This window comes from Ambystoma mexicanum, chromosome 9, assembly GCF_040938575.1.
Source record: "Ambystoma mexicanum isolate Mex_15411 chromosome 9, UKY_AmexF1_1, whole genome shotgun sequence".
NCBI lineage: Eukaryota > Metazoa > Chordata > Amphibia > Caudata > Ambystomatidae > Ambystoma > Ambystoma mexicanum.
The window spans coordinates 907,011,098-907,032,986 of record NC_090931.1 but is presented as its reverse complement, the minus strand read 5'-3'; the positions used below and the strand labels follow the sequence as shown (position 1 = coordinate 907,032,986).

General features: G+C 48.8%; 1 pseudogene; it reads left to right on the top strand.

The window, feature by feature from the left end:
* The first annotated feature begins 7,065 nt into the window (after positions 1–7,065).
* On the top strand, positions 7,066–7,217 carry LOC138490048 (5.8S ribosomal RNA; annotated as a pseudogene).
* Positions 7,218–21,889: the final 14,672 nt, after the last annotated feature.

Sequence of the window (21,889 nt, the reverse complement as noted above, 5' to 3'; positions counted from 1 at the left end):
TTTAATCCGAACGGGAGGGCCTTGAACTGGTAGTGCCGCCTTTGACCACGAACCTGAGGAACTTTCGGTGTCTCTTTAGAATAGGGATGTGGAAGTATGCATCCTCCAAGTCCAACGACGACAGGAAATCGCCCTCCTCCAGCTGTCCCAGCACGTGCTGGAGGGTGACCATCCGGAACTTCTGTGCCTTGATGTATTTGTTTAGTCATCGCAGGTCCAGGATGGGACGCCATCCTCCTGTCTTCTTCTTTATGAGGACGTATCTTGAGTAAACTCCGGAGCCCCGAAGCCTCTTTGGGACAAGCTCGATGGCACCTTTCCTGAGCATTGCCCTTACTTCCAACAGCAGTTGAGGGACGTGATTTTCCTTCCTGGCCATGGGAGGAATGCGGGGGCACCTCTTCTGGAACTCGAGGGCGTGCCCCAGGGCCAGGGCGTCCAGCACCCAACGGTCGGTGGAGATGGACTCCCACATGCCGACGAACTTAGTCAGCTGGCCTCCCACCGGGGTGCTTCGGCGGGGGCCCGACCCGACGGTCGGTTCAATCTTGCTTGGAGGCCGCTTTGCCTCCTTGACCACCTTGGCGACGACGGCGGGATCCACCTGACTTGCCGCGTCCCCTGTAGGCCTCCTGCGACGAAGATCTTGCCGCTTGACGGTATGTAGAGGAGCTGCTGCCAGCTCCCTTGGAGGCACCCTGTCTGCCTCCGGAGCTCCGAAAGGACGGCCGCCGCTGTTGGAGCAGACCCAGTGCAAGGCCGTCTCCGTGTCTGTCTTGATCGCCTGAAGGGACTCATCAACCGCCTTGCCAAAAAGGTTGTTCCCATCTAAGGGCATGTCCAAAACCTTGGTCTGTACATCCTGGCGGAAATCAGTCGCCTTGAGCCATCCTCGTCTCAGACAAACGCCGTTGCCCAACTGACGGAAACCGGTGTCGGCGATGTCCGTAGCCACCGTAATGGCGTGGTCCGAGGCAATCTCACCTTCCTGTAAGATTTCCAGGGCCTCAGCCATCTTGGCGTCCGGAAGAAAGTCCAACAGAGGAGCGATCTTGAACCACAACTCCCTGTCATAGCGGGCTACGATGGCCAGGGCGTTGGCGGCCTTGATGGTCATCGCTGCAGATGAGATGACCCATCGTCCCATCGCATCCAGCTTCCTACCCTCGCCGTCCGGCGGGGAGGTTGAAGTCGAGGCTGATGCCCCCCCCCGCTTTCTTCTTGGCCGCCGCCGAAACAACCGAATCCGGGGTAGGTTGCGCCCTAAGGCACAAGGAGGCAGCGTCAGGCACCCGGTACTTCTTCTCGTACCGGTCCCTCTTCGCAGGAGCTGTGGCAGGGTTCTTGAGGAGGGCGAGCCCCTCATCCCAGATGTCATCAAGACGCGGTACGGCGAGGACCGTCTTCCTTTTAGCCTCGCGCCGTTGGTAAAAGGAACCCTTCCTTCTTCTTTTCTTTGGGGCAGAGCTGGAAGAGCTTGGATGCCCTGGAAATCATAGCATGGAAGGATTCAATCTCGTCGGGCGGGGATGTCCGGGCAGGGGGCGACGGGGGACACGTCCCGTCGTCGCCTCCGTACCCGTCGTAGTCGTGTCCATGCCTGTATCATCCCCGTGGGTAGTGGACCGGGGGGAAGGCAGAGAAGGCCGCAGAGGCGTGAGAGGAGGCCTAGGATGCGTCCTCCTCCTCTTAGGTGGTGGGCTCTCCGAAGGTCCTGGCTCCAGTTCCCCTGTCGGGTCTGGCTCAGGTACCTCCGTCGGGGGAAGGGGCAACCTAGTCCTTATCTCCGAGCATAAGGACTGGATGGCTGACAAAATGGCCGCGGAGGTGTCCTGCGGCGCCGGAAACGACGGGAGTGAGGGCTCTTGAGGAGCCTTGTCTGCGACACCGTCGCCCTCGTCGCCCTCGTCGGGATCCCTCCCGATGGGCTGGGCCTCCTCCAAGACTTGGATGAGCTCCTCTTCAGAGGTCGTGTCCGTATCCACGAGGGCCACCAGCCCCTCCCCCATCCTTTCCAACGAGGACTTCGTGGGGGTCTTCTCGATGGGCCTGAAAGACGACTCCCTCCGCGGTGGCAGGGAGACTCTGGTACCTGAGGCCGCCCCCACTGGTGTAGCCTCCACAGGCTGAGCCAGGGCCGTGGCGACATCCTCAATCGAGGTCTTAGCAGGGTGAATTAAGGCCAACGTCACCTTCTGTACGCCTGGGGCCTTCACCTTGTGGGGAGGGTCCGAGCCTCGCTCCCCCTCTGCCAGAATCTTCGAGATCGACCGGGGCCTCTCCAGAAGCTTCGCCGGGTTCTCGGACTTCCTCTTACCCGAGCCAGAGCGGTGGCTCTTGGTTGATGGCGCCGGGGAGGATGCACCCTGCCTGGCAGCCAAGGAGCCCGACCGTTCGGCGCTCCCGGTGCCCGCGGACTTCTTTTTCTTCTCCTCGCCTGGCGGGCTCTTACCTTCCAGCCAGTTGGCGAGACGGAGGTGGCCATCCTTCATGGTCCGCTCCGACATGTTCCCACAAAACGCGCAGTCCTTTTCCTTGTGCGTCTTGTCCTCATGGAGACAGTAGAAGTATAACGAATGCTCGTCCTCCTTGAAAACGTTCTGAAGCTGGCATCCAGGGCAGGTCCTGAACAGCTTCCTGGGCGTCAAGCTCCCTTTCTTCTGGGCCATGCCCGGGTAGGCCTTGGAACTTCTGGAATCCTCCAAAAGCGTAACTCGATGAAATCTTCACCCTTGAGGGGCGTAGAAACTCCGAAACGGATACCCGTTGATCAGATGTAGAAACAGTGGAGCTTGAGGCTCTATTTAACCGAGAAAATGAGAAAATCTCCTGAAAAAAGAGTGAAAACGCAGCAAAAGCTTGAGAGCTACAGCACGAGGACTCCCAACACTTGAACGTGCGGTAAAAATCGGAGGATGGCTGCCAGGGGCGGGGCTTAGGGAGAGGGCAGTCATTGGCTGGGGGCAGTATGGCCCAGAGACCAGTGATTGGTTACTACTGAGAAAGACAGATCAGAAACGAAATTGATACTGATTTTTTCTATACCGAGGATTCCCGGCCTGATGACGGGGAATATTCATGAGCATGTGAATCCATGCCAGACCCCATGCTGGAGAATGTCCTTTTTCACAATGGGTAGAAGCTGGACCTTGTGCACATCTGGAGGCCAAATACCCTGGTAACTTTTTAGGGCACAAGGTGTTCCCTCAATGGGGCGGGTGCGATGTACTGAAATCCGACAACAGCACCCATGTCTTCAATGAACTCTTCAAGGAGATGACATCACTACTTGGCTTTAAACACTGGATGTGCTCAATTTACCACCCCAAGCAAAAAGCGTTGTTGAGAGAATCAACAACCTCCTTAAAAGAAAAACTGGGTGCATTGCTTGCCCTTGGCTCTGTTCAGCTTACGCACTCAACCAAGTAAAGACCACCGCCTTTCACCCCACGAAATGGTAACTGGCAGACACATGCATACGCCCATCTCCCCAGTCAGGAGGGCATCAGATGCCAATAGGGCTGCAGCGGCTTTGGGTGAAGAATTCAAAGATTATTTGACAAACCTAACAGGTGCAGTTAAATATGTCACCCGATAGATTACAACACCATGCATAGGAGACACACCGAACACTGCAGAGCAACCAACCACAGATCCCACATTTACCCAACCGCTGCTGTCAGGAGAACTAATACACGTTAAAAGCTTTGTGTCCAAGTAGAACCACCCCAGATTCCATGGCCCCTATGAAGTGGCGTTTTCCACCGCTCTTGCTGTAAAAGTGAAAGCGCTTTGATATTGGATACACCTCTCAGATTTCCGTGGAGCACCCCCAACTATCTCACAGTCGCCCCAGACATACTATCTATGTACCTCAAATGTAATAACTGAAATACATGTCCCAGACAATAACATCTACAGCTGCTAAACACATCAGTCTCTCTCTCTCTCTCTCTCTCTTTCCCTATCTCTCTCTTTTCTCTGTCTCTCTCTCTCTCTCCTAGTAGCAATGTTAGCAATTGAACACTAACAAAAAGATATATATCAAGGCATGATAGAATTAGAAGGCAAATGTGTAGGCCCAAATATAATGCATACCACAGGCTAGGCCTGGATGCTATTGAAGATATTAGACATTCTGATCTCTCCAACAGCCGGCATAGTGACATGAGTGCAGTAGGAAGACAACCAATGGCAGCTGCTATGTATGCTCATTAATACTGCACGCATCAGGGGCATCCAAGGTTTTAGTACCACAGGAAGTTCCAATTATAGAGGCACGATGCCTGGTTCATCTTGCGTTTTGTAGAATAAAAGGCACCTTCCAAGCACACAGCGTGTGACTAGAGCTGGCCTATCCAGATTCCCTGCAATGCAACGATAACACAAGAACCCTCAATTGCCTACAACAACCATATTTAGTTATTGGTGGACTCTAGTACGTAAACAGGTGGCAAGAAACAACATTCAGCTGCCTAGCGGAAGGCCTTCTGGGGTATGAGGAAGAAGTAGTGGATTTATTGGCAAGAACCTGTGCACAAATATGGACAGAGGACATCACAAAATTGCAATGGAAAAGCCAGTAAAAGTGCACGGAGAGGAGATTAATGAACTCTGTTTCCACAGTGAAGGAACTGTCTTCATCGGCTCCAACGAATGATGTAACAGAACATTGTTGATTCCAGACTTTAAAAGGGGTACATCGGCAGTGATGGACTATTACTGGGTCTGTGGCCAACAAGTGTACTTGCACCTCCCACAATCATGGAGGGGCTATTGTTCGCTGGCCATGCTGCACTGAGCGCTATTACTAGTCCCAGAAGAACACCTGAAGGGGGGCCAATCCCAGATACCGCCCCAACCGTTCCTCCAACATTCAAAGAACAAAATCCACTACCATCGCCCGAGTTCTGCATCCTACCCAGAGAAACAGAAAAGAAGAAAGAGGCCAAGCTACTTATCCAAAGACTCATCTGCACTGCTTGCAGAGATCCCAGATGAATACCGACTTTTCAGTTCAGTAGAGACATTCTTTGCTTCACTCCTGCTACCCGGTGTACAAAGAGCAACCAACGTCAAGTGGCTGCAAATTGTGACCTGGGAACTGGTACAGCTGGCAAACGACACTAAACACGGATTCAATGTCATAAAGGTTGAACTAAGAGCACTAAGACTGATGACGATGCAGAATAGATATGTGCGTGACATGTTGACGGAGATGGAAGGAGGCGTTTGCTGCAAAATTGGCGATTCGTGCTGCACATTCGTGGCCCCAGAAGACGCAGAGAACAGGTCACTATGCCATATAATTGCAGCAATACATGAATTAGGTGTTCGCATTAAGAAATGAGGAATACAAGGGGGCAGGGTCTGGTTTGATCTGGTCTTCGATTGGACCCCGTCCTGGTTGGGAGCCATTGTGAAGATGCTTGTACCTGTTATCGTGTTCATCTTGGTCATCTTCTGCCCTGCCAAATGGGACTCTGCTGTTGTGCCAAAGCAGTGCCTAATAGTGCAATGATGATGGTATCAATTGGTGTTTCAAAGGTACCTTGAAATACAAAAGAAACTGAAATACAAACAGACCATGCCACTCCCCAAATGCTCCCTATTTACTATGGCGAGTAAGTAGAATACTTATATCACACCATCATCGTCCCACCACCGGATCCTGAAAATTAGGAGTACGTTTGGATAGATCTGGCTGGAGATGGGGGATGTATTTATATGACAGACACACCCGAAGAATATGCACACGCGGAAGAAAGCTTGCGGTCAGTATGTAGAGCTTGGATGCCAATAAAGGGAAACACCACCGTATGAGGCCGCAGTGAGAAGAGAAAATGAACGCAGGTATGCAGAGGAATTTGTCACTCTAGAAGTAACGAAAGGGGGGAATGTAGGAAAGGAATTTAACCTCTCCCACTCCCCTAGGTGCTTTAGAGTAAGGTGAATCCCATAAATAAACTTGTGATGTGCCATGAGGGAACGGGGTATGCCAAGAGACCCTGCAAGGACACAATATTATGCAAAATATAGATGCTTAGACTAAGTGCACGCATATGAGTAGAAGCCATTTTCGTAGCTATAGTAGAAACATTCAGCCCTGTATGGCTGCACGATAAACACAGACCCAACGAAGAAACCTGAATAGGCCCAAGCACTGACAATAGAGATCTCCAGGCTTTTAGCTCCCATAGAGACTCACCTCTGTTCTACAACTATTGCCAATACGTGTTATTCCAAGAAAGAATGTGCCCTGCAAGGCCACAGAACAGTACCAGCCGCCTCGCAGTACACGTTTATCACAGCCAGGCCAAAGCAGTCCTCTGACCCCCCCCCCCCAGGCAGCCATGAGTTATGGCTCCCACAACTGTTCCAGCCCAAGAACCCTGAATTCCACGATAGCAAGTGACCCCAGACCACCAACCATAAACCCACCGCCCATAAACGATCTAAAAGAACACAACCACTCCACCTTATTTCATAATGACAGGATTTGTAATGCGAGGTACAGGGTGGATTAAATAATAGGCCAAAACGAGGGTGGAAGACTTAGGTGTGGATAGTGCGATACAGAATGAGTGAAGAATGTGTGGGTCAGCGTGATCTTAAGCCTCCCCCTGTGCCAGTCGCTGAGCCTCCCAGCTGCACACCATAATGATAGAGTAGCATTGTCTTACATAGTAACTAATTGTGAGCTCGACCTTGGTTCACTGGAGATGATGAGCCCAGCAGACCTCACGTGATGGAAGACTATGTGTAGGGTCTCACCAACCTGCCACGTGGGTTTTTACTGTATATCTTTATGTCACTGATGACGATTCGTTTCCTTGTAACATTCTGCTTGTACCATTTTTCTGCAGAATGTTCTTGAGCAGCAGAATTCTTTGCTGGCATACCTATTTTTTGTGCAATTAAAACTTGTTATCCTTGCAAGAATCTCTTGGTCTTTTTTCCCTAGCGGGTTGTATTTTTTCTGGCGTGAGTGTGCCTTCACTCCCCCTAGCCTCTCCTGCACCAGCAGGATTGTGCCAACGGCTGGAAATAAAAAACGTTGACCTTGTCTCTTGGCGGCAGATCACTTAGCTTGCGCATCGTAAAAACGCAGCTAGGTGCAAGAATTAGTGTGAATTGCAGGACACATTGATCATCAACACTTTGAACACACCTTGCAGCCCAGGGTTCATCCCAGGGCTTCGCCTGTCCGAGGGTCGCTTGAACATCAATCCCCTCCGGGTAACCTCCCTGTGGCACGGCTCGGGCCATCGCAGCGATTCAGTTCCCTTTGACCAGCTATGGTCAGACCCCAATCAGCACCGTTAAAGGATCCCTGGACACGGCGCAGAGGCTTGTTGCCGGCACGTCCTGGCCTCCCCGTTCAAACCTGTGTAGTGTTGGGAGGGCCAGGTGTGCCCCAGTGGTGGTGGCGAGATCCTAAAAACCGGATGCACCTTCCCCTACCCCAGGGCAGCTGGCCATGCTGCGTGTGGCTGTCTATGGTGTCCCACAGCTGCTTGTGATAGAGGTCCCTGGAGCGCTGGCCTCACGACCACTTTCGGCATGCAACCTCTCCCCACGCAGGCATTAACGCAGATCAGGGCAGCGCATACTCGCGTGCCTTGGTGGTGTGGGGCTGAGGTTGCTGCCCCACAACAGCCCCGGACCAGAGGCAGGCGAGCTGGGGCTCCCCGAGTAGAGATGTCAACCAGACATGGTAACCCACTGAATTTAAATGCAAAATGAGAGGGCGTCCCAGAAATCAATCTGTATATGGGTCCAGCGGGTCAGCAAGTATTGCAATTTCATCAAAAGGGAAGGCAAAATTCATTAAACTCAGAAAAAGGATATTTTAGAAAAACTGAGCACAATAATAAAAGTTTCCAACACCTATTAGAAAAGTAGACACATTTATTCTCAGGAGTAGACATACAATCAATTAATAAAAATATGAAAAACCTTTCTGACAGTTTGGACATTAAAAGTCTCAGAGTGTTGTATCCACAAAACTAAGAGGCAAACAAAAAAACTCAAAACTCCTCTGGTGAACCCTTCACCTTATGTACAAAAACACAAACCGTTCTCATTCTCAAGGGAAAATATTAAATCCGCCGTAGGCATTACTCTTGTAATCCATATTGTGCAAACTTATTTTAAGAGGGAACATAGCGAGTTATCTAAACATTTGGTCGCATTATATAAAAGTTACACAAAAAAAAAAGTTTCATGAAGAAGCCAAGGATCGAGTGTTCTCAGAGTTTGGTTTGCTTGGGAATGCAGCCCAAAGTGGGGGTAAACTACATCTAAGGCCAAATACGGGTGTGAGACCAATAACCAACAAGTACGACAAGGGAAAGTTGAAAAGAACTTTGAAGAGAGAGTTCAAGAGGGCGTGAAACAGTCGAGATATAAACTGGTGGGGTCCATGCAATTCACCCAGAGGATTCAACACGGCGGGCAGGTCGGTCGCCCCGAACGGTGGATCCCCTTGGGTATCCAGCAATACGGTCACTGAGAAATGGCAATTTTTACAATAAATCACGGCAAAAAGGCAGCAGACAACCGACCCGTCGTGAAACACAGACCAAGGAGTCTAAAACGTGCACGACTCGGAATGTCATACAAAACCCTGTGGCGCAATGAAGGAGAGGGCTGGTGCGAGACGGCTGAGGTGGGATCCCGTCATGGCGGGCGCAACACTGGCCCGTCTCGCCTCCTCGGTCAGGCAGGAGGAGCATGAGCATGTGTGATAGGACCCGAAAGATGGTGAACTATGCCTGGACACAGCGAAACCAGAGGAAACTCTGGTGGAGGTCCGTAGCGGTCACGACGTGCAAATCGGTCATCCAACCTGGATATAGGGGCCAAAGACTAATCAAACCATCTAGTAGCTGGTTCCCTCCGAAATTTTCCTCAGGATAGTTGGCGCTTAGAAACCCCAGTTTTACCTGGTAAAGCAAATGATTAGAGGTCTTGGGGCCGAAACGATCTCAAACCTATTCTTAAACTTTAAATGGATAAGAAGCCCAGCTCGCTGGCGTGGAGCTGGGCATCAAAGGAGAGGGCCAAGTGGGCCACCTTTGGTAAGCAGAACTGGCGCTGCACCGAGTTAAGGTGCCCGATGCCGATGCTCATCAGAACCCAGAAAAGGTGTTGCTTTATATAGACAGCATTACAGTGCCCATGGAACTCACCTGACAAATCAACTGACCCTGAAAATGAATGGCGCAGGAGCGTCGGGCCCATATCTGGCCGTCGCCAGTGCTGAGAGCTTGGGGGCTAAGCCGTTATGAGGAGGGCTGCTGTGGTGTGCATGGAAGCCGGGGTGAGGGCCCGGGTGGAGCACCGTTGGTGAAGATCATGGTGGCAGTAGCAAATATTCCAAACCATCACCTCTTATTTTGTGTAAGGCACCCTGAGTGGGGTGGGTATGCCCAGACATGGGTCCCATGCCTGCTGGGCCTAGAGACCCAAGCTACTCCTCACTGATGAGGCCCAACAAGGCGGAAACATGCTTGGGGATGCTTGTAGTCTCGTGCAGAAGGGATGTGACCAAGCAGTTTGGGCTGGACTGTGGGACCAAGTTGGATTTGCATATGGTCTTTCCCCTTTTGTAATCGCTTGGCAGGCAAAGAACGATGGTCTGGAGGATTGCCCAGAGCAATGCCAGAGGTTAGTATTAATTCCAAACCTTCCAGCCATAACCTCTTGTTTTGAGTAGCAAATATTCAAACAAGAACTATGAAGGCTGAAGTGGAGAAGGGTTCCATGTGAACAGCAGTTGAACATGGGTCCATCTGCCCTAAGAGATGGGCGAGTGCCATTCACAAGGGACGGGCGTTGCCCTCTTTTGCCGTCAGTCGATCAAAAGGGAGTTGGTTTCAGATCCCCAAACCCCGAGTGGCAGAGATGGATGCCGGCGGGAGCCCAGGTGAGAGTTCTCTTTTCTTTTTGACAAGCAGGGCACCCTGGAATGGGTTGTGGTTCCGGCAGCATCCTGTAAGCTCTTGCTAGTCCTTGAAAATCTAGGGGAGATGGTGTAAATCTTGCAGCAGGCCGGACCCATATCTGCAGAAGGTCTCCAAGGTGAACAGCCTCTGGCATGTTGGAACAATGTAGGTAACGGAAGTCGGTAGGTCAGACCTGTAACTTCAGGATAAGGATTGGCTCAAACGGCTGGGTCGGTTGGGCTGGGGGGCAATGCGGAACTGGGTGCGTTCCGCACCTGGACGAGGCATCTTCCCAAAGGGGAAGTGCCAATTCTGGACACAAGGCAGGCCCTTCCTGTGGGTCACCCAAGCTGCAGTGGCCGCCTCTCTCCGTTCCCCTCCTGGGGTTCAGTGCTGACGTTCTGCCTTGGCTGATTGCTAGCAGCTGATTTCGAATGGGTGCAGATCAGGGGACTCAAACTTTTTAATTAAAACAAAGCATGGCGAAGGCCCGCAAGTGAACAAATTAAATGAAGCGTGGGTGTAACTATGGCTCCCTTAAGGTAGCCAAATGCCTTGGCATCTAATTAGTGATGCGTATGGCTGGATGAACAAGATTCCCACTGTCCCTCCTGTAAGGAAGACATGGCATCAACAGTAAGACCGACACAAGAGACCACAGTTCAAGGGTGTTTATTGAACTTCAAAAAGGGTATGATAAACACCTATCTATACTTAAATCTACAGATGGGAGCAAGCTACGACCATCAAATAATAACACAGTCCTGGTCGTGTCTTGTCAAAATAAACGGGCATATACAAAAAACAAAAGCCATTGCCAATCCTTCCCTCTAAATACAAATAGTGTGGGGATAATGTTATGAAAAAGAAAGAAGTGTTCAAACATATGCGTCAGGTTTTCAGCCCGTTGGCCTCCCTTCCCCACGTTTTCAGCACAGGACAATGCGTTTCATTTGAGCGTAGCACAATCTCTGGCTTTTTTAACATGAGGATACAGTTCAAGCAATGGCATCAAGGCCTTCAACGCACAAGTCTCCTTGTTCTTAAAATCTCTTCACCTCAAGGGCCCGATGTAACCAAATAAACAATAAGTTCCTTTCCTCTTTAGATTCTCACATGTATTCACTTTAGGTGATTAACTATTTACCCCGGATCCCTCTCATCCTGGCTCAGATTCCTTCTATATAATGTTCGCAGGATATTCCTTTTTCGGGCAACTCACGGTTCACCCCAGATCCCCCTCAGCCGGGCTCAGATCCCTTTCATACAATTAGTCTCCCTCAGCCGGGCTCAAACCAATGTCAATTTTACATCAAGTATCGAAGACTTTCGAATGTGCACAGGGTTTGGATTGACGCGCGACATGACCACTTAGATTTCACAATTCCTTTTCTTTTAACGTTTGTTACCTTTCAGTTGGATACCTAACAGAGATTTTTGAATGAGCAGCCAGGTGATGCCGGACCACTCCGTCCATGGTATTGTATTTTAGCTTTAAAGTTCAGTCAATCTTTGGCTGTTTTAATTACATTTGCAATGCTTGCACACATCGGTCTGGTATCAGTCTCCCCAACTCATTGGCTGTGCTGATTTCACTGGTGCTGCTTTGTTGTAGGAGCCAATGACAGTACCACAACAGAAAATGCCTCTCCCCGCCTTGACTATCAATGCGGGAGAGTGTTAGGCAGAAACCTGTGCAGTTCCCTCTGGGACCATTGCAAAAGATTTAGGACTACAGGTGTTTGGCAGTAAACCCACTTGGTAGCAGTCTGTACCACACAGATTCACTTGGTAGCTGTGGCTGAGCAGTCAGACTTCCCTCAAGAAGAGTTGGGCAGTATACAGAGTATTCACAATAGGTCAAAAGAACCCAATAGAACAAGTAAACACTGACCAGAGCTTGGTGTAAAAGAGATATCATTATTTATTTAAAACCACATCTAGAAAAACACACAGGCACTAATAGTAAGCAATCCAAAAACACAGTCACTAAAAGATATACACTCCCTTAAAAGAATATTAGACAAGTCTTAAGTAAAGCCCCACTTATTTTCAGACAGCGGTGAGCGCTTAACGTAGATGGCACTCTAATAATTCGTTTTAAAAAGGGAGAGAAAAGCAGAGAATAAATTGAAACAGATCCCAACACTTTTTCAAACACACCACAAGAGAGGAAGGCAAAGTAACACCTTGAGTTTAGAGTCAGTAGGCCGGACCTGCTTTAAGAGGATCAAAACGAAATGTGTCCAAGACCACACGGTTGCAGTGCACAAAAGTCTTGAAAAGGTTCAAAAAGAGTTGGACCAAAGAAAGAGACCAGTTAGAGGGTCAAGGCAGCCAGCCCAGTCCAGAAGGTTAAGGGATTATTATTACCTTGTAGCAATCTTTAGAAAGGGAGGCCTGGCGGACACAGTACCTTAAAGTGGTGAGAATACTCACGGGGGCAGTTGTTCCTGGCAGCGGATGCAAGTTGGTGCTTCGTCCGGGGGAAGAGAAGATCTCGTCGGGGAGGAAGACAGGAGTCCGTTGCACTGCCAGGGAAGAAACCAGCCGCGGAGTTTCTCAGGTAAAAGGAGCGGTCCGTTGATTTGCGGTCCAGTGGTAAGTGGCTATCCGGTTGCCGGGGTGCTTGGCACGGGCAATTCGACCACAAGCCGGTCTGGGGTGCGAAGAGAAGAAGGTAAACTGGTTGTGCCCACCAGTCAGGGGAAGAAGCCTCTCCAACCGGGAGATCTTCTCTGTTGTCAGGAAGTGGTGAGTCGGTTCCGCAGGGCTCCACCGGTGGTGTCGTCGTTGTAGGTCGGCTCAGCTTCTCCCTCGTCGGATTCTCAGGTCCTGTGGCGACTTCTGAAGTTTCAGTCCCCAAAGCCCTGCTTTTATGCAGCATACCCCCATTCACTCAGCCTAGCTGTCAATCAAACATGCTAAGTGGTGGGCCAATCACACAAGAGTGCGACTTGAGTTACCAAGGTAACTCAGTCCAGGGTGCCTAAACCCCCTCCCGCACCCCCTGTGGTACCCAGACAGAGTGGCACCACTTTTGGAGGCTTCTGTGGAGAAGCCCGCCAAAAAGTGGAACAAAGGGCTCGACTTGGGTTGGAGTCACAGAAGAGAACACAAACGCCATTTTAGAATCGAGTCCTGGCAAAAAATACCAACCGGCGAATTAATATTAATTAAATAAACCGGCGGTATGTTCGAGGCTATGAGAATTAAATAATTAAAGTTGGTAGCCTTGAACAATGGGAAAATCCCATAGGGATATATTCGCGGTCGAATATAAAAAGTAGTATCCACTGCCACCAGCCAAAACTCAATCAGGGGGGACGGAGACGTGCCCCCTCGACTAGCAGACCCCGGGGCAATCGAATTGCCCCGACCAGTACGTCCACATATGATGGTTTGTACTGGTTTCTGTTAATAATTTGGGACTAGTAAAGCCAATGATGACTTTACATGCCCTGGGAGACAGTAGTCAGTCCCAGGGTATGGAGTCTATGGTGGGGTGTCACTATGACACCCCTGTGTCACTGCACGGAGAGTGCTGTGTAACACACATAGTAAAAACACATGAGACCCTATGGAGTAAAGGACCCCATAGCCCATAAAACACATTAGCAGTCAAAGGAACACCATAAATCATGTCCAAGAGTGGGAGAAAAAGAGTCTCACTCTTGGCAGGAGAAAAAAACAAACTCCAGAAATCCAGCAAAGCTGCTGGGGGACTCACTAGGTTAGGAAATTCAGCCTAAAGAGAGAATTCTCCCTAACAGAGAGCCCTGCGTACCTCCAACACACAGTGCAGGATTCTTCAGCTTTACGTTTCCTATTATCGAAGGCTCATGAAAGATATGGTTTTTCGGTGAAAAGGTTAAGGGCACTTCCCCTCCTTGCAATCCTTTTCGGTCTCGCTGTCTTCCGCCTCAAATTAAACTGCCATCTTGGAACTGCTGTTTCCTCGTGTGGTTTGCATTGCTCAAAATGTGCTTTCGTGCGGAGAAGTGTGATGGAAGTCAGGTGTGTGTGTAATGATCAGTAATTGCGTGAACCTGCCCGACCATTGTATTAGGACATGTCAGGTATACGGCTCAGGTGTTAGTCCGTTTTCCCTCCCTCACAGTGGGTTGTCCGTGAGAAAATGTTCATGTCAGGGAAAGGGCGTGGGGGGTTGAGCCCCTACGTATCCTACCTGGTAGGATGGGGCAAAGGTGTTACAGAGAAGGGGATACCGCATCTCGCCATCCGGTGTCCGTCTTCCACTCCCCGAAGAACCCTCATCCAAGTGATCCTCCCGCACTTGTCCACCCTCAGGAACTGGATCCAAAAGCGATGGCCGTGTCCTGGCCACATGGATGACAGATCCCAGGGACTAGTGGGTGGGACACCTTCAGGTTTCTCACACTACCTACTATCCATCTAAACCATAGCCAAGGGAATCGGCGTGGCAGAAGCAGCGGGGAAAGAAGACAGTGTTGAGCAGGACTATAGTCTGCCACTGTGAAAAGACATGAGAGGTGTAGGATAAGTGGGAGACCCTCGGGCCACCAGTGAAATACCACTACTCATCATTTTTTCACATTCCCAGTGAGGCAAGCCCCATGGGGCTCACGCTTCTAGTTCCAAGTGCCCAGTGCTCGCTGGGCATGACCCACTCCGGGGACAGTGGCAGGTAGGGAGTTTGACTGGGGCGGTACACCTGTCAAACGATAACACAGGTGTCCTAAGGCGAGCTCAAGAAGGACAGAAACCTCCCGCAGAGCAGATGGGCAAAAGCTTGCTTGATTTAGCTTTTCAGTATGCATGCAGACCGTGAAAGCTGGGCCTCGCAATCTTTCTTTTTGGGTTTCAAATAGGTGTCAGAAAGTTACCACAGGGATAACTGGCTTGTGGTGGCCAAGTGTTCATAGCAATATGACTTTTTGATCCTTCGATGTTGGCTCTTCTTATCATTGTGAAGCAGAATTCACCAGGCGTTGAATTGTTCACCCACTAATCGGGACCGTGAGCTGGGTTTAGACCATTGTGAGACAGGTTAGTTTTACCCTACTGATGATGTGTTACAATAGATATCCTGCTCAGTAGGAGAGGGACTCCGGTTCAGATATTTGGTGTATGTGCTTGGCTGAGGAGCCAATGGGGCAAAGCTATCATCCGTGGGATTATGACTGAACACCTCCAAGTCAGAATCCCCACTAAAACATAATGATACCGCAGCGCTGTGGAGACTTGGTTGGCCTAAGATAGCCGGCCTCTATGCCGTTGCGTAGTGGCTTGCCTCGGGACTGGAGTATGGACAGAAGGGGGCCACCTCTCACCCATAATGCACTGCATGTTCGTGGGGAACCTGGTGCTAAATCATTCGTAGACAACCTGATTCTGGGTCAGGATTTTGTAAGTAGCAGAGCAGCTACCTGGTTGCGATCTATTCAAAGTCATTCTCTGAGCCAAGCTTTTCTTAAAGGCGCTTCCACAATGGCTGTGGGGCACATAGGAAACTCCCACTCACCCTGGGTGCATCCGCAGGGGTGCGGGCGGGTCAGGGAGCACTATTCTCACTTTCCATTCAGCCTAACAGACTAGCTGGCCTTGGCCCAGCCGGTGGTAGTGTGTCAGGGGCCAGCCCGTGGGAAGCAGGGAAGAGAGGCTGGGCCTTGGTTGTGGATGACATCTTAGTGCCGGCCCAGGACGAGGATGTGGCGTCTTAAGCCTGGGTTTAATATAGGTCACTAACACATCTGTTGCATCGGAGTCGTTCCAAATCTCTTATAAAATAGGAAAACGTTATCTAACTGAAAATGCGAAAAAAGAACAATTCTGTAACTTACTGCGGTAGAGTGGAGGAATAGCCTGAGGTTCACCTTCAAGTGTGTACAACCATTCATTCAAAAACCTGTGTCTTATAAACAAGACGCTTATCTTAACTGCATCATGTATGCAAAAGTGTGTAGTCCACACATGTCAAGCAACATGAGTCGCATTACTATCTTAGGAGTGCCAAATATGCAACCTGCAAAGTAAAGTGCAGTGTTGGTGTATATATATGTTTTTCAAATTGTAATGTATATCACAGTCATAAATTGTAAATAAATGTGTATTTCATGGTGTTGTGTACACCGTGTTGAAAATGTGATAGTTCCCAGATGTAAAGTGGAAATATGAATGAAATTTGCTCTAATGTAAGACTATAAAATAATGCTATGAATGAAGGGTAGTCAATATTGCAAAACACCACATGCTGAATTTCATGATATCAAACAAGAGTCACATACATTACAATAATGAAGTCTTACTCGCAGTTACTCAATACAGCAACCCGATTCCCACTCAAGATTCATACCCTTTGGTGATGGAAATGACATTTTGTGTATCCAAAATAATTCTTGTTGAGCCAACATTTTGAATTTTTGGAATCCTTACAACCTCAAAGATGGCAAATTGCATTTGGGCAACTGTGTGCTTGTGTTCAATGAAATGAGTACCTACAGGAGATGTAATTGAATCTTGGAATTTTGTTCTGTCCATCTGAACTTTACGTCTAGTCACTCTGACATAGTAAATGCTGCAAGAACATTTAAGAATGTAGATCCCATTAGAGGAATCACAGGTAGCGTAACACATAGCGGAGACATTAATTTGCCTGAATATAGAGATCATATAGATGCACCTCTAATCACGTTATTACATCATTGACCATTCAGGCAAGCATATGTTCCCTTCCTGTTCAAGTTTTCAAAGTTCACCAAGTTTCAAATTCCTCAATGAGGTGTGGTTCACATATGCAAATAATGGTGGGTTAGGGAACAGTTGTGAAGTCAGGGTATTGTACTGGAGAATGTAGCAGCTATCGCCTGGCTCGGAAATTGATAAGTCATGATGAAAACAAGATTAGTATTAGTTGTACCTGTTTTAGGTTGGAGTGAGATGGAACGTTCCAAATCAGAGAGACTCTTTTCAGTATATAGCAAATGAGATTATCTTTCAGCTCGAGTCAAAAACCTAATGTGTAGTTTAAGCTTTACTCCAATTCCAAAATGTCTGCGGTAGAAGTAATGATTTAATTCCTTAAATATTGACTGCATGGTGAACTTTGGATTATACTATGAGGGTGCAACTGCTGGGATGTAGCACATTGTTCCTATCAGTGGGTTTATTGAATACAGTAGTCACTTGAGTATTTTGACGTCAAGGACATTTGTATTTTGTATTTGTATTTATTTGTAACTTATATAGCGCTTTACCCCAAAGAGCTGAACAAAAAACACACTTTACAGTACAATAAAAATCCAAAAAAGACTATGAGAAAGTATTCATTGTTGCCATTCTAAATGAAGGATATGATTCTTAATAGTGGCACGAAATGAAGAGTAGACGATACTAGAGCAGAGAGATGGAGGGAGAGCATTCCAGTGAAGTGGAGCTAGCAAAGTAAAAGAGCGAAACCGTGACTGGGCAAACAGGGGGCGAGGAACTGATAATAGAAATTGAGACTGAGAACGGAGAACACGAGAAGGAAAATAAAAAGAGACTAGAGAAGAAAGATAGGAAGGCTCAAGGCCATAGAGAGACTTGAAAACAAAACAGAGAAAATTGAATCACGAGGGGAAAGAGGATATAGAAGATGAATAGATGCGTTAAAGACACACTTAAGAGGAGCTAAGTGGGAGACAGGAAAAACAAAGATCAGCAGAAAAATAGAATACATCAGAGAAAATAAGTGAAGAAATCAAAAGCTTAGTGACATCAAATGTAAGAAAAGATCGAGATTTGCAAATATTGAAAAGATGAATGCGACAGGCACATGAAGTAGTAGCAATATGAGAAAATGGTAAATCAGTGTCAAGATAAAGGCCAAGATTGCGGGCAGAAGTCGAAATAGGAAGTTGAGAAGGGGGAAGGAATAGAATTAGCAAGAAAAAAGAGAACAGTTCTAGTCACATTTAAAACAAGAAAGTGATCCGACATCCAGGATTTGATAGCTAAGAAACAAGAAGTAAGATTGTTATGAATGGAAGATGAAAAAGAGGAAAAGGAAAGAAAGAGTTGGGTATCATATGCATAGAAATGATGGGATATCCCAAAAGACAAAGTAATACTAGCAAGAGGAGATGTTGAGAGAAATTAAAGGGTCCTAAAACAGAACCCTGAGTGACACTGATGAAGAGGTAGGGCATCAGAAGGGGACCCAGCCCAAGTTACTGAACATGTTCGATTAGATAGATATGATTGAAAACAGGATAGAACAGAGCCAGAGAACCTAAAAAAAGGGAGAGAAGATAAGAGTCAAGTGTGATCCACAGTGTCAAAAGCAGCCGATGAATCAAATAGAAGAGAAGAGTGCTTAAAGCAGCGAGCAGAGAGTAAGGAGTCGCAGAGAGAAAGAAGAGCAGTTTCAGTAGAGTGAAGAGGACAACAACCAGACAAAGCAAGAAAGAATAGTTATCAGTTACAAAGGTGGACACCTGGGAATAGACGAGATGCTCAAGTAACTTGGAAAGAGGGGCATGGTTTGGCGGGCGCAAGGTGGAGACGTGAATCTAAATGCCCCACCGAGACCCCCAGACAGCCTGCCATAAAGCTCCTATCACACGCACCAGAACAGCAACAGCCTTGCAGCGATCAACAGCGGAATGCCCCTGCAGTGTGCTGGCAACCTTTCATACGAAACCGTGGTCGGGAAGACCAGATCCGTCATGCTAGAAGGAAAGACGGGGCACTAGTGTGCCATTTTCCCTGCTGAGCTGGTGACCTGAGTTGGTGGGCCTTGAAGAGAGGAGGGGGAGGAGCACATGCCCGGAGGGGCAACAGTGGAGAAACGCTCCTGGTGAACAGCAGCAACAAAGTGAGGGACAAAAAACTGGGCACGTGATCCGGCGGTGCACGGCCCAGAGAGAGTTCTGGCCCCTTGTGGTTGTGAATGGACTGGGTGAATGTGGAGATGTCCTCCACATGGCGGCGAGAGGTGCTGCACAAGACGACAGCAGAGTAAGTGCCGGAGCAGGAGGAAGCACCAGGGAACTGTCCCACAATGCAGTGAAACAACGGCAGAGTGGCACAGGAACAGATCCGACCATGCAGGAGGGTCTGAGGCGGCAGTTTGAAAGGTAGATCTGAGACAGGACGGAGCTGACGACCTAGGCAGCCATTTTTCTGCACCCCTAGCGGTCGCCCTTCAGTTTTTTAGATCATTAAACATATACTGATCAAGTGTTCAGTGATGCTTGGCTCACGTAGCAGAACTATGACGTGGCAATGCAATGCTTTACGGGAGTCTGAAGCAGGTTATGCGCTTTAAAGGTAAAGTTACCTAGATTGCATTATTGCCCAGCCGTGTAATTTCTTTCAGGTTTCCTTTTTTTTCATACGAGAAATATAGACATAATAGGAAAATAGCAGTGTTGTGAATTTTGGAGAACATTTGAGGAAAACCCAATCGGCATGTTTTCTATTTTATAAAGGGAATTTTCTGTTAAAAAGCAATCCAAGATTCTGTAGGCACCGTGGCACTGATAGAGAATGATTAAGTTACTTACCTGGAACTACATTTTACCAGCATTGGCATCTTTCATTTATTCACATGCTGTGAATATTCCCCGTCGTCAGGCTGGGAATCCTCAGTAACAGAACAGTTTAAACAAACTGAAAACTTTCAGTCACTTTTGTGCTCCATAACAGTCATTTTGGGTCATACTGCCCATAGCCAATAGGAACACCTCCCTTAACCCCTCCCCTGTCGGCCATCTTCAAATTTGGTAAGCACACATCAGTGGCATTAAGAGCCCAAAGACAAGCCATGCAGGGTAGGTGGGAGGGTTGCATGTGAATCTATGAAAGATAACAATGCTGGAGAACTGGAGTTACAGTTAAGTGCTTATTCCTTGTCCAGTGTTGGTATATTTCATAGATTCACATACTGTGGATAGATTACAAAGCAGTATTACAACAATCTCCCAGGACAACTTACCAATGCAGACTTGCTAACCTCACGCAAAAAGGTTCAGCAGAACTGACTCTACTCTAAACTCTTCTGCGGAATCTCTGTTGACACAGGAGAACCTGGTGAACGTATGCAGCGATCTCCAGGTGGCTGCACAGCATATGTCAGGCAGCGGGATCCCAGAGAGGAAAGCAGTGGTTACAGCACTGCTCTGGTGGAGTGAGCCCAGGGCCTGCCAGGAAGCGGCCTGCCGATGGCAGAATGAAAAGCAGGCTGCAATCCATCTTGATATGGAGGACTTTGACAGAGTTTCACCGGGCCCAGAAGGTCCAAACGACACTAGCACGGAACATCTTAGTACGCGCTAAGTATTACTTGAAGGCACGCACCCCATCCATTGTGTGCAGTGTTTGCTCCGCTGGAGACGTTGCCATGCCAAAGAATATGGGCAGAACCACTTGTTGATTGGGATGGAAAGAGGATGGCACCTTAAGCATACAGTTTGAGTTAGTAGGCAGAATAGCCTTGTCCTTATGAAACGTAAAATAAGGCAGTTTGGAGGAAAACGCCTGGACTTTTCCCACTCGCCTGCCCGATGTTATGGCCACCAAGAAAGTGGTTTTCCAGGAAAGGTGCTTAATGGATGCCTGGTGCATAGGTTCGAAAGGCGACCTTGTGAGCCTTGCGAGTAGCAAATACAGTTTCCACACTGGTGCAGGGTGCCGGCCAGGTGGAAAAGACCGGAAAAGCCCACGTAAGAACTCCTTCACCAGCCGGTGGGATTACAGGGATGGCAACCCTATGAAGCAGTTGTACCTGGAGATTGCGGCCAGGTGCACCTTGATTGAAGAATGCGTCAAGCCAGACTGGGACAACACACAAGGTAACATGTTCTGGCCGGATGGTCCAAAGTCACAAATGATGGTTCCTGCACCGCACCTGAAAACCTTTCCACTTGCTCTTGTAGCACTTTAAAGTGGAAGGAGCTCTCGGTTGAGCCAGGACTTCCTGGCAGTTGTGTGGAAGGGACATGGCTCCAAACTCAGGAGCCAGGCTGTCAGCTTGTGTGAGGCTGGGTCGTGGTGCAGCACCACCTCTTGGTTCCTGGACAGGAGTGTCTGGTGTGCGTGCAACTTGAGAGGAGCCACTGACGGGAGGGCGAGGAGCTCAGCATACAAAAACTGTCTCAGCCACGCAGGAGCCACTAATATCAGTTTGCACCGATACAGTCTGAAGGTGTGGAGGACTCGAGGCACCAGAGGAATCGGGGGAAATGCATACATGAACTTCCCCTCCCATAGAAATGAAAGGCGTACCCCAAGCTCTCCGGATGGGGGAATCGGCTGGCAAAGGTCTTGCACCGACTGTTGTCCTAGGTGGCAAAAAGGTCAATATCCTGAGTGCCCCATGTCTGAAACAGGGGAAGTTGATCCTCGTGCAGCTCCCACTCGTGGCAAGAGCGCAACTCCTTGGGAGTCCGCTAGAGAGTGTTCTGAAACCCCCAGCAGACGGAGAGGAATGAGATACGTGCTGTAAAGCCCAATGCCAGAGAGCTTGGGCCTCCTTGGAAAGCTGTGGGACCTTGTTCCTCCCTGCTTGTGGATATAAAACATTGATGTATTATCGATGTAAATCCGTACCACCTTCCCGGCCAGGAGTGGGAGGAAAGAATTCAGGGCCCAGAAAATCATCCGCAACTCTAGCAGGTTGATGTGATGGCTCTTTTCCTCTTTGGACCATAGGCCTTGTGTGTTGTTCCGGACAGTGGGTGCCCCAGCCTTCCAGTGAAGCATCCAGCGAGACAGTGGCCTGATGGTCTGGCAACCTGAAAGGGGCACCCTTCACCAGATGTTCCCTCACTGACCACCAGCGAAGGCTCTGCCTGAAAGTCTGTCTCTGAATGATACAGTTGTTCCAGGACCCTGAGGTTTGTATCCAACAAGCATCCAGGAATTCCTGCACTGATCTCACGCGTAGCCGACAGTGAGTGATCAACAGGATGCAC